The 13097-nt window shown below is 46.2% G+C and overlaps 1 protein-coding gene across 2 annotated transcripts in view; it reads left to right on the top strand.

Moving 5' to 3' along the window:
• The first annotated feature begins 398 nt into the window (after window positions 1–398).
• LOC126252610 (UDP-glucosyltransferase 2-like) overlaps window positions 399–13097 on the top strand; it is a 73712-nt gene continuing 61013 nt past the window's right edge. The window contains exons 1-2 of one of the 2 annotated variants that reach the window (XM_049953511.1): window positions 421–518; window positions 11943–12046. The gene's annotated coding sequence lies outside the window, so the exon portion shown is untranslated. Of the gene's footprint in view, window positions 519–11942; window positions 12047–13097 lie in introns of both variants that reach the window. The other variant, XM_049953513.1, reaches the window with a different exon arrangement.

Raw genomic sequence — 13097 nt, forward strand, 5'->3', positions numbered from 1 at the left:
GTCACCGCTTTTTTGTTGTTCGAGACAGGCTTGTTGAAGGATACGATCATCTAGAATATCAGTAAGACTACAACACACGCGATATCTTTCTGCATAAAGAAAGACAAACACCATAGGGGTGAGTTTTTGCGCTAATTAGGATTACCGGTGGCGACTCTTGCCAAAGGCCAAATCTAACTGGATCTGAAGATGACCTCTGGCTGGAGTCGCGACTGCTATTCCGGATAAAACGTAATTCGGACGGTGTTTATAGTTAGAGTGATAACGCTGGCCTCAGGCGTTATGTTCTCGGTTATGAAACATCTTAACGCCCCATTATTTTGGCGCCGTTGTGCTTTGTGATAACTGCGAACCCGCAGCAAGGACACAAGCCTCCGTCTAGCTATATAGCTAGGCGAAGCAACAGTAGCCGGCAGTGACCGGGCCGCCGGCAGCTCGAACAGCACACAGCAGGGCCGGACCTCCACGTGCTCCCATCACGCAGTCGACGTCCACGAAAAGCATCGTTAGCGGCTGAGGTTAGTGAACAGCTTATCATACGAATGGCTTAAAAGAACAAATAACAAGTGAAGCCTGAAGCTGATAGAGGCCCTTTAACAAGCGTCTGTCACACTGTCAGCATGTTCAAAATAAGCTTCAAATGGCTCTGAGCACTATGGGACTTAACATCTGTGGTCATCAGTCCCCTAGAACTTAGAACTACTTAAACCTAACTAACTTAAGGACATCACACACATCCATGCCCGAGGCAGGATTCGAACCTGCGACCGTAGCGGTCGCGCGGTTCCAGGCTGTAGCGCCTAGAAACTCTCGGCGACCCCGGCCGGCGGTCAGCATGGTATTACAGATGGTCAGACTCTCGTTCGCACCATCTCTCTTCTATGCTTCAGTTAATTTTCGTCACCCTTTCTCCACAGTACTCGTACAGTATATTTAACACTAATCACCCGTGATCGTTTTGTATTTGTTTAGTGTATTTATACTGTTTATGTAAACAGTCTTTATATACAGTGCGTAGTCACTCTGCACCGAGCGAGGTGGCGCAGTGGCTAGCACACTGGACTTGCATTCGGGAGGACGACGGTTCAATCCCGCGTCCGGCCATCCTGATTTAGGTTTTCCGTGATTTCCCTAAATCGCTCCAGGCAAATGCCGGGATGGTTCCTTTGAAAGGGCACGGCCGACTTCCTTCCCCATCCTTCCCTAATCCGATGAGACCGATGACCTCGCTGTCTGGCCTCCTTCCCCAAACAACCCAACCCAACCCACTCTGCACTTGTTTGTCATTCTTCATGTATACGGAAAGCTTCATACGGTCCCTCAGTACTCGATAAACAATGTCACCATATGTACATCTATACTCTGCAAGCCTCATTACAGTGTGTCATGACGGATACTTATCCCCGTCACCACCTGTTTACTGATACCTCTGAGAATGGTGGACTCACTCACACACACACACACACACACACACACACACACACACACATACACACACAAAGAGTGTGATTCAACTGCACCTTGCGATATCGTTTTAACCCATGGCGTTATGCACTGAGAAGACGAAGGAACTGGTACACCTGCCTAATAACGTGTAGGACCCCCGCAAGTACGCAGAAGTATCACAACACGACGTGGCATGGTCTCAACTAATATCTGAAGTGGTGCTGGAGGGAACTGACACCATGGATCCCGCAGGGCTGTCCATAAATCCGTAAGAGTACGAGTGGGTGGAGATCTCTTCTGAACAGCACGGTGAAAGGCATCCCAGATATGCTTAATAATGTTCGTGTCTGGGGAATTTGGTGGCCTGCGGAAGTGTTTAAACTCAGAAGAGTGTTCCTGGAGCCACTCTGTAGCAATTCTGGGCGTGTGGGGTGTCGCATTGTCCTGCTGGAATTGCCCAAGTCCGTCGGAATGCACAATGGACATGAATGGATGCAGGTGATCAGACAGGATGCTTACGTACGGATCATCTGTCGTATCTAGATGTATCAGGTGTCCTATATCACTCTAACTGCACTCGCCCCACACCATTACAGAGCCTACACCAGCTTGGATGGTCCCCTGGTGACGTATAGGGTCCATAGATTCATGAGGTTGTCTCCATACCCGTACACGTTCATCCTCTCGATACAATTTGGAACGAGACTCGTCAAACCAGGCAACATGTTTTCAGTTATCATCACTCCAATATCGGTGTTGACGGTCCCAGGCGAGGCGTAAAACTTTGTGTCGAGCAGTTATCAAGGGTACACGAAGGGACTTCGGCTACGAAAGCCCTTATCGATGGTGCGTCGCTGAATGGTTCGCACGCTGACACTTGTTGATGGCCCAGCATTGATATATGCAGCAATTTGCGGAAGGGGAGCAGTTCTGTCACATTGAACGATTCTCTTAAGGGTCCCGTTGTTGCAGGATCTTTTCCCGGCCGCAGCGATGTCGGAGATTTGACGTTTTACCGGATTCCTGATATTGAGGGTACACTCGTGAAATGATCGTACGGGAATATCTCAGTTCATCGCTTCCTTGGGAATGCTGTGCCCCCTCGCTCTTGCGCCGACTGTAACACCACTTCAGAGTCACGTTAATTTTGATAACCTGCGGTTGTAGCAGCAGTGACTTATTTAACAACTGCGCCAGACACTTGTTATGTAGGCGTTGCCGGCCGCAGTTCCGTTTTCTGCCTGTTTACATATCACTGTATTTGAGTACTCTTGTCTACAACAGTTTCTTTGGCGCTTCAGTGTATTAACAATATTATCCTATATGTATACCTTGAAAACAAAATGGCAAAATCTTTGTCGCATGATGATTATTATCAGTCTGTAGTAGTGAGTATGTCTTCTCCGCTCGCGGATGACTTCTTCCACTCTGTGTGACGTGCTCTGAATGAGACCATGAAGTTTATCTTGGAGTATGAGGTCCTACTCCTCAATGGCAGCTTCAGTGAGGCCATGAAAATATCAAGTGGATTCGGGTGCTGCCCAGTGGACATCTTCAACAACTCCCATGGATGCTCAGTTGCATTCATGTCTGGGGACTGTACTGGTCAATGCATTCGGTTGATATCACATCTTTGAAGATACCGAGACACTGCTACATGTACGGTGCGATCTTGGTGTCATCGAGTAGGATGAAGCTGTCACCGGCTTGACGTCTGTAGGGCCTTACAATCGTTTGTAGGGCCTCTTGGATGTATCGGGGACCAGTCAGTCTTCCATAGATGGTAATCGGAGGGGTCCGTCATTCCATCATTATTGCCGCTCAGAACATTACACTTCCACCTGAAAACAGTTAGACTTCCTGAACGTATCGGCGGTCTGGTGGCAAACCAATCCTGGTCTCGTGAGCAAACTTGAGGTTACTACACTCTGCAATAGTCCAATGTTGATGTCCAAGAGCCCAGGTCCTTCGGTTGCATCAGTTCCGTTGGTTCAACTGCAAAATTTCTCATTGGTCTTGTGGAATGAGGACCACACTAATGCTATCTTCTACGCACTGTCTGGTCTGAGATACGAATCTCTGTTGCCCGGGAGAAGTCATTTCAAATATTTCTGGCAGCTGATGTTGTTTGCCTGCGTGCCAACAACTGAGGGAAACTATACTACATCGGTGTCGTCATACGAGAACGACCACTGCGATGTCTGTCGCCCATGTTTCCCGATCTCTGTACCTTAGGCACACCACTTTGAGTGACATGTACACTACACCAAGAAGAAATGCAGATGATAAACGGGAATTCATTGGACAAATATATCATACTAGAACTGACATGTGATTACATTTTCACGCAATTTGGGCGCATAGATCCTGAGAAATCAGTACCCAGAACAACCACCTCTGGCCGTAATAGCGGCCTTGATACGCCTGGGAATTGAGTCATACAGAGCTTGGATGGCGTGTACAGGTACAGCTGCCCATGCAGCTTCAACACGATACCACAATTCATCAAGAGTAGTGACTGGCGTATTGTGACGAGCCAGTTGCTCGGCCACCATTGACCAGACGTTTTCAGTTGGTGAGTGATCTGGAGAATGTGCTGGCTAGGGCAGCAGTCGAACATTTTCTGCGTGCAGAAAGGCCCGTACAGGACCTGCAACATGCGGTCGTGCATTATCCTGCTGAAATGTAGGGTTTCACAGGGATCGAATGAAGGGTAGAGCCACGGCTCGTAACACGTCTGAAATGTAACGTCCACTGTTCAAAGTGCCGTCAATGCGAACAAGAGGTGACCGATGGCATCCATACCATCACGCCGTGTGATACCCCAGAATGGCGATGACGAATACACGCTTCCAATGTGCGTTCACCGCAATGTCGCCAAACACGGATGCGACCATCATGATGCTGTAAACAGAACCTGGATTCATCCGAAAAAATGACGTTTTGGCATTCGTGCACCCAGGTTCGTCGTTGAGTACACCATCGCAGGCGCTCCTGTCTGTGATGCAGCGTCAAGGGTAACCGCAGCCATGGTCTCCGAGTTGATAGTCCATGCTGCTGCAAACGTCGTCGAACTGTTCGTGCAGATGGTTGTTGTCTTGCAAACGTCCCCATCTGTTGACTCAGGGATCGAGACGTGTCTGCACGATCCGTTACAGCAACACGGATAAGATGCCTGTCATCTCGACTGTTAGTGATACGAGGCCGTTGGGATCCAGCACGGCGTTCCGCATTACCCTCCTGAACCCACCGATTCCATATTCTGCTAACAGTCATAGCATCTCGACCAACGCGAGCAACAATGTCGCGATACGATAAACCGCAATCGCGATAGGCTACAACCCGACCTTTATCAAAGTCGGAAACGTGATGGTACGCATGTCTCCTCCTCACACGAGGCATCACAAGAACGTTTCACCAGCAACGCCGGTCAACGGCTGTTTGTGTATGAGAAATCGGTTGAAAACTTTCCTCATGTCAGCACGTTGTTAAGTGTCGCCCCCGGGCCAACCTTGTGTGAATGCTCTGAAAAGCTAATCATTTGCATATCACAGCATCCTCTTCGTGTCGGTTAAATTTCGCGTCTGTAGCACGTCATTTTCGTGGAGTAGCATTTTTAATTGACAGTAGTGTAACTGATCGGTAATATCTGGCTGTGTATGACCTGCTGAAAGTAAAGCCACTATCCTGTCAAAGCGTTGTATGCCTCTACTTGGCATATCAATGCAGTGCTGAACTAAAACAGAATGAAATTGTTGACACTGGACTGCTCATAGTGTGCTGATGCGGCAGCGGTATGTTTACATGACTGGGAAATGGCGACAAAGCATGCCTAGGTCAATGAGACCTCTAGTATCGTAGATGCCATATTAAGATAGTATTCCAAACTTTTATTGAGCAGTGTATATTAACAGGGACAGTAAAACATGAATAACAACCAGTACTGCAGCAGCAGCTGAGCACCACCCTGTCCAGTGCTGTCTGCTTTTGTCATGCAGCAGCGCTGCTCAGTTGCTACTGCAGTACTGGTTGTTCTTTATGTTTTACTGTCCCTGTTAATACATTTCACGTACTTAAGCATCCTGCCTGATCACGTGCATCCATTCATGTCCGTTGTGCATTCAGACGGACTTGAGCAATTCCAGCAGGACAATGCGACACCCCACAAGTCCAGATTTGCTACAGAGTGGCTTCAGGAACATCGCAGTTGACTAATTTCGGACCTCTCTATCGAATAGGCACGAGAAGTTGCGTTTTAAATACCATTTTGTTTGTAATAGTACATAAACAAACGTATTCCGTCAGCACTGGTCGTCGCATCAAAGACGTGATGAGCAGTTTCTGTTTTGGGTGACTCCAGCTACACATTACAAAAACGTAATTGCAAATATCTGCCTAAACATAAGAGTAAATGTGCCAAACGATTCTTACGAGGGAGAACTAATATAACTGGCCTGGTTAGCAAGACCTGCAGATCTCCCGCCAATTGGACACGTATGGGACACGAAGAGGCCTCATGAACCACTGCCGGAATGCAACAAAAGTCGAGCGGTATGTGGAACAATCTATCGCACTGCGCCATTCGTCACCTTTATGATCGTTCGCATGTGAGAATACACTCCTGCGTAGCTGCCGGAAGAGGTTACTGTTGCGACAGTTTGGCCACCCTTCACTGTGACATGTGTATGGCTTCGTCAGAATTATGTATTCCTACAATAATGAACTACTTTTAGAATAGAAGCTTTCGAAATGTGGTGTTACAGAAGAACGCTAAAGATTAGATGGGAAGCTCACGTAACTAATGAGGAGGTGGATAGAACTGGGGAGAAGAGAAATTTGCGGCACAACTTGATTAGAAGAACGGATCGAGTGATAGGACATGTTCTGAGGCATCCAGGGATCACAAATTTAGCATTGGAGGGCTGCGTGGAGGGTGAAAATCGTAGAGGGAGACCAAGAGATGAATACACAAAGCAGATTCAGAAGGATGTAGGTTGCAGTAGGTATTGGGAGATGAAGAAGCTTGCACAGGAAAGAGTAGCATGGAGAGCTGCGTCCAACCAGTCTCTGGACTGAAGACCACAACAACATACGTCACTTGTTAATAAAATGACCTCGTCCTTGAGAGTCTTGTATTTTTGCTGACGGTTCGAAAAATGCAACATTTTATTAAGGGATTCATGAAGGAACTACCCCAGCATTTGCGTGAAATGATTTAGGAAAATTATGGGAAACCTAAATCAGGACTGACGGGCAGAGCTAAACCCGTCCTCCAGAATATGAAGTAATTATGGGAAACCTAAATCAGGACTGACGGGCAGAGCTAAACCCGTCCTCCAGAATATGAAGTCGGTTTCTTAACAACTGCACTGCCTCATTCGGTTGTTGCTTATTGTACAACGTTGTTTGATTTACATACAACCCCTAATATAAAACACAAATTTGCACTTGATTGCTGCACGTACTGAGGACACCCGTTGGTAACTCCTGAACCATGAACACGCTGCTATGCTCCTTGCAATAGCTCCAATCTCTTTGGGAAACTGGCTCCAAGCCCATAAACATCCAGTTATGCCCCGTGTCCTCTCCTCAGTCCGCCTGAAAATATGAGCCAGCATCCCCCCTTGACGAGTAAGATATTGAACACAGTAGAATTTTCTGTTGTTGTTGTGGTCTTCAGTGCAGAGACTGGTTTGATGCAGCTCTCCATGCTACTCTATCCTGTGCAAGCTTCTTCATCTCCGAGTACCTACTGCAACCTACATCCTTCTGAATCTGTTTAGTGTATTCATCTCTTGGTCTCCGATTTTACCCTCCTCGCCGCTCTTCAATACTAAATTGGTGATCCCTTGATGCCTCAGAATATGTCCTACCACCCGATCCCTTCTTCTAGTTACGTTGTGCCACAAATTTCTCTTCTCCCCAATCCTATTCAATACCTCCTCATTAGTTATGTGATCTACCCATCTAATCTTCAGCATTCTTCCGTAGCATTACATTTCGAAAGCTTCTATTCTCCTCTTGTCTAAACTATTTATCGTCCACGTTACACTCCACACAAATACTTTCAGAAACGACTTCCTGACACTTAAATCTACACTAGGTGTTAACAAATTCCTCCTCTTCAGACACGCTTTCCCTGCCATTGCCAGTCTACATTTTATATCCCCTCTACTCCGACCATCATCAATTATTTTGCTCCCCAAATAGCAAAACCCATTTACTACTTTAAGCGTCTCATTTCCTAATCTAATTCCCTCAGCATCAACCCGATTTAATTCGACTACATTCCATTATCCTCGTGTTGCTTTTGTTGATGTTCATCCTATATCTTCCTTTCAAGACACTCTCCATTCCGTTTAGCTGCTCTTCCAGGTCCTTTACTGTCTCTGACAGAATGTCATCGGCGAACCTTAAAGTTTTCATTTCTTCTCGATGGATTTTAATTCCTACTCCGAATTTTTCCTTTGTTTCCTTTACTACTCGGTCAATATACAGATTGATAGAATTTTCTAAATACGAGCAATCTTTAATTTTGTAGTGTGTATTACTCACGAAAACTGTTTTAGCTGCCGCTTTTAACGGATGTATTTGAGTATCTTTTTCATATCCTTGGGCACCTTACTATCTGGCTTTATTCCGTGACAGAAAATGCTGTTTTGTGTTTTTGTTTATTTTTAATTCGTAAACGTAAGTCCATAGTCGCTTTCATTCCATGATTATCTCTAGAGCTATCAGCGAATTACTTATCAATGTTTTTCCTGATACGCAGAACAGATTGATGTATGTACTCACTTGTTGCAGTTTTAAATTAGCTCTTTACAGGGAGCCCAATTACTGTTTCTAGTTGTGTTTAAAAATCGTGTCCATATTTTGTGGCTTTGACCCCAGAAAAGAATCCCATCGCTAAGAACTGAGCAGTATGTCACCATAGACCTTTGCCTGTTAGAATCTGATGTCAGGACACTAAGAGCATAACGTGTTGATGAAATCCTTTTTGCTAGTATCGTTTTGTGTTCCTTCCAAGTTAACTGACGATCAATATTCATCCCTAAAAGCCTTGTGTTTATTACACAATCTATTGATTTGTCATCTACGCTTAATTCGATAGAGCTCTTTTCCCTCTTTATGCTGAAGTACACACTGCTTGTTTGCTTTATGTTCAGTCTTTATTTATTAAACACTGCCCAACCGTAAACATCCTTGAAAGTTTAATTTGGTTTCTCTAATAGGAGTTCTGGTGTTTTAGCAATACTACGATGTTACTGTCGTCAGCAAACAGAGCTTTTTCTTCACGTCTTATAAAAAAAAACTAACACGATCCGAACAGGCATTGTAGGCCCAACGGTGCCGACCAGCCGCCATGTCATCCTCAGCTCTTAGGCGTCGCTTGATGCGGAAATGGAGAGAATGTGGTCATCACACCGCTCTCTCGGCTGTTGTCAGTTTTGTGACCGTGTCGCTACTTCTCAATCGAGTAGCTTCTCAATTGGCCTCGCAAGGCTGACTACATCCAGCTTGGCAACAGGACTCAGTAGAACGGGCGGTGATCCATCCAAGTGCTAACTTCGGTAATCCGACTGGAACCGGTGTTACCACTGCGACAAAGTCATTGGCTCTTCACATCTTATACTGCCTGTAAAGTCATTGACATATATTAAGAACAGTAATGGACCCAATACGCTACCCTGAGGAACACCTAGGTTTACTTGTTTCTTGCCTACCAATGGTTTCATTAAAAATTTATCATTAGCATACATATGAAGTAGCTACATCCTTTGCACACTGTTACCGAGGTAAGACTGGAACCATTCGTTTGCTATTCCTCTTATACCTAGCGCTTCCAGTTTCTTTAACAATATTTTGTGGTCAACAACTGTCAAAAGCCTTGAACAAATCAAAGAATATGCCTGTAACACAGTCTTCCTTCTCAAGAGTTTCAAGTACCACATTTGTGAACTCTATAGCGGCTAATGTTACACTTCTGCAAAACTGTGATTTGTTAAAAAGATTGTATTTACTCATGTAACTCATAAGTCTATCCCTCATGATCGATGCATTTATTTTTGTGATTCCGGAAAGCAGTAACAATGGTCTTTATTTTTCAGCACCCTCCGCATTACCTGTCTTTGTGATCCCACAACCTCTGCGTACTTTAGATTGGAATAACATCTGAACTAAAGGACTCATTTATTACGTTTGTTAACAGGGCTTCCGTGCTGCATAGGCATACATCCAGAAGCAAAGTCTGGAACCTCATCTACGCCCGCTGATTTATTTTTTAATTTGTTTCTTGTTTTCCTGACTTCAATTTCTGTTGTGAGAAAAAACTGTGTAAGTCTTGTGGCTGCTACGCGTGTTTTAAGATTATTTAGCTGCAACTCCTCCACAATACCAGAGCTGTCATTTACAAAATTTGTCAACTGCTGGGGATTTTCTTTTATTCTTCAACAATCTTTGATTTCTATGTTATTATACTTGTGTCTACCTTTCGCAATTGCATATTTCATGACATCCGATACTACTTTGCTTTTATTTTCTGCATTATCTATTATTTTGTGATTGAATTATTTTGTTGCAACAAACATACAGTCCTGTGTATTTTACTATAGCTGTTATAGTAATCTACTAATTGTGGATTATCGTAGTGCTTTTCTAAAGAAATGAGATATTTTAAGTGTCTGGGAGGACTTTCTAATACCTGCAGTTATCCATCCATTTTATTTAGCTGCTGCTACTGAAGAGGCTTCTTTCTGTAAACCTTAATTTCAATAACGTCCAGGATTTAGAGAACTTAGCATCTGCTCTATTTTCCATGTACAGTTCATCCCAGATTTGATTTTCCAGTGCTTTAGAAAAAGAATGTAGATCGTTTTGTAGCCTTGCAATTTTGTGGGTAAACGAGCCTGTTTTTAGTTTATTAGTGACAGTTATGATCAACAAAGGGCAACACTCTTATAAATACGATTTTCCCTATAATATCTGCAAGTACACTGACGAAAAAAAATCTCAAGGAGTTGTGCAATATAAACGAAAGTTGGTAGGCGCGTGTCTACATCTGAAAGATGAATTCCAGATGTCGCGTCAGTCTCGTAAGAGCAGCGCTAGCAGCGCCATTATGTGGTTGAAATCAGATTTGCTTCAAATAAGTGCTGTAACGGTCGTGAGCGTTAGTTGCGTCTGCGCTGGAGTAGCGAGCTGATGTTACTCAAAAATGTGTTTAAGGCAACAAAGACGCTATTACCAGCACCTCACTGAGTTTGAACGATGTCGTGTAAGAGGGCTACCAGAAGCTTGATGTTGCTTTCGCGATACTGCAGAAAGGCTTGGCAGGAACGTAGCCTCTGCATGTGGTTTCCAGCAGCGATGGTCATGGGAAAGTACGGTCGCAAGAAGACTGCTCTCCGGACGGTCACGTGGCACTGCCGAGACGGAAGACCGTCGTCTTCAGCGTATGACTGTTGTGCGTCGTACTGCATGTGCAGCGGATGTTCGAGCAGCATCTGGCACCACAGTAACACAACGAATTGTTACAAATGAGTTACTTCAAGGGCAGCTGCGAAGCAGACCCCCTATAGCGTACATTCCACTGACACCAAATCGCTGCCCTTTGTGACTTCACTAGTGACGAAGGGAGAGCTCATTGCAGGGTAGGGTGGAGGTCTCTTGTGTTTGCTGACGAAAACTTGTTCTGCCTCGGTGCCAGTGACGGCCATGCGTTGAGTAGAAGGAGGCCACGGAATGCTCTGCAACCAACCTGTCTGCTTGCTACACAACTGGACCTACACCTAGAGTTATGGTCTATGGTGCGATTTCGTATGACAGCAGAAGCACCCCCGCGATTATCCCAAGTATCCTGACTGCAAATTTGTACGTCAGTCTGGTGATTCAACTTTTTGTGCTGCTATTAATGAACAGCATTCCAGGGGGTGTTTTCCAACTGGGAAACACTATCCCACATACCGGTGTTGTCACCCAACATGCTCTACAGAGTGTCGACGTCTTGTTTTGGCGCGCACGATCACCAGATCTGCCTCCAATCGAGAACGTATTTGACATCATCGGACGACAACTCCAGCATCATCCACAAACAGCATTAACTGACCACGTTTGCATCCTTGCTTTCAACATTTTGGAGGTTTTGGATTTATTGACACATAGTCAGCACGGTTTCAGAAAATATCGTTCTTGTGCAACACAACTACCTCTTTATACTCAGCCCGCATTTCGTGGTCGTGCGGTAGCGTTCTCGCTTCCCACGCTCGGGTTCCCGGGTTCGATTCCCGCGGGGTCAGGGATTTTCTCTGCCTCGTGATGGCTGGGTGTTGTGTGATGTCCTTAGGTTAGTTAGGTTTAAGTAGTTCTAAGTTCTAGGGGACTGATGACCATAGATGTTTAGTCCCATAGTGCTCAGAGCCATTTTTCTTTATACTCATGAAGTAATAAGTGCTATCGACAGGGGATGTCAAATTGATTCCATATTTTTTGATTTCCAGAAGGCTTTCGACACCGTTCCTCACAAGAGTCTTCTAACCAAACTGCGTGCCTACGGAGTACCGCCTCAGTTGTGCGACTGGATTCGTGATTTCCTGTCAGAAAGGTAACAGTTCGTAGTAATAGACGGAAAGTCATCGAGTGAAACAGAAATAATATCCGGCGTTCCCCATGGAAGTGTTATAGGCTCTCTATTGTTCCTGATCTACACTCCTGGAAATGGAAAAAAGAACACATTGACACCGGTGTGTCAGACCCACCATACTTGCTCCGGACACTGCGAGAGGGCTGTACAAGCAATGATCACACGCACGGCACAGCGGACACACCAGGAACCGCGGTGTTGGCCGTCGAATGGCGCTAGCTGCGCAGCATTTGTGCACCGCCGCCGTCAGTGTCAGCCAGTTTGCCGTGGCATACGGAGCTCCATCGCAGTCTTTAACACTGGTAGCATGCCGCGACAGCGTGGACGTGAACCGTATGTGCAGTTGACGGACTTTGAGCGAGGGCGTATAGTGGGCATGCGGGAGGCCGGGTGGACGTACCGCCGAATTGCTCAACACGTGGGGCGTGAGGTCTCCACAGTACATCGATGTTGTCGCCAGTGGTCGGCGGAAGGTGCACGTGTCCGTCGACCTGGGACCGGACCGCAGCGACGCACGGATGCACGCCAAGACCGTAGGATCCTACGCAGTGCCGTAGGGGACCGCACCGCCACTTCCCAGCAAATTAGGGACACTGTTGCTCCTGGGGTATCGGCGAGGACCATTCGCAACCGTCTCCATGAAGCTGGGCTACGGTCCCGCACACCGTTAGGCCGTCTTCCGCTCACGCCCCAACATCGTGCAGCCCGCCTCCAGTGGTGTCGCGACAGGCGTGAATGGAGGGACGAATGGAGACGTGTCGTCTTCAGCGATGAGAGTCGCTTCTGCCTTGGTGCCAATGATGGTCGTATGCGTGTTTGGCGCCGTGCAGGTGAGCGCCACAATCAGGACTGCATACGACCGAGGCACACAGGGCCAACACCCGGCATCATGGTGTGGGGAGCGATCTCCTACACTGGCCGTACACCACTGGTGATCGTCGAGGGGACACTGAATAGTGCACGGTACATCCAAACCGTCATCGAACCCATCGTTCTACCATTCCTAGACCGG

This window comes from Schistocerca nitens, chromosome 4, assembly GCF_023898315.1.
Source record: "Schistocerca nitens isolate TAMUIC-IGC-003100 chromosome 4, iqSchNite1.1, whole genome shotgun sequence".
NCBI lineage: Eukaryota > Metazoa > Arthropoda > Insecta > Orthoptera > Acrididae > Schistocerca > Schistocerca nitens.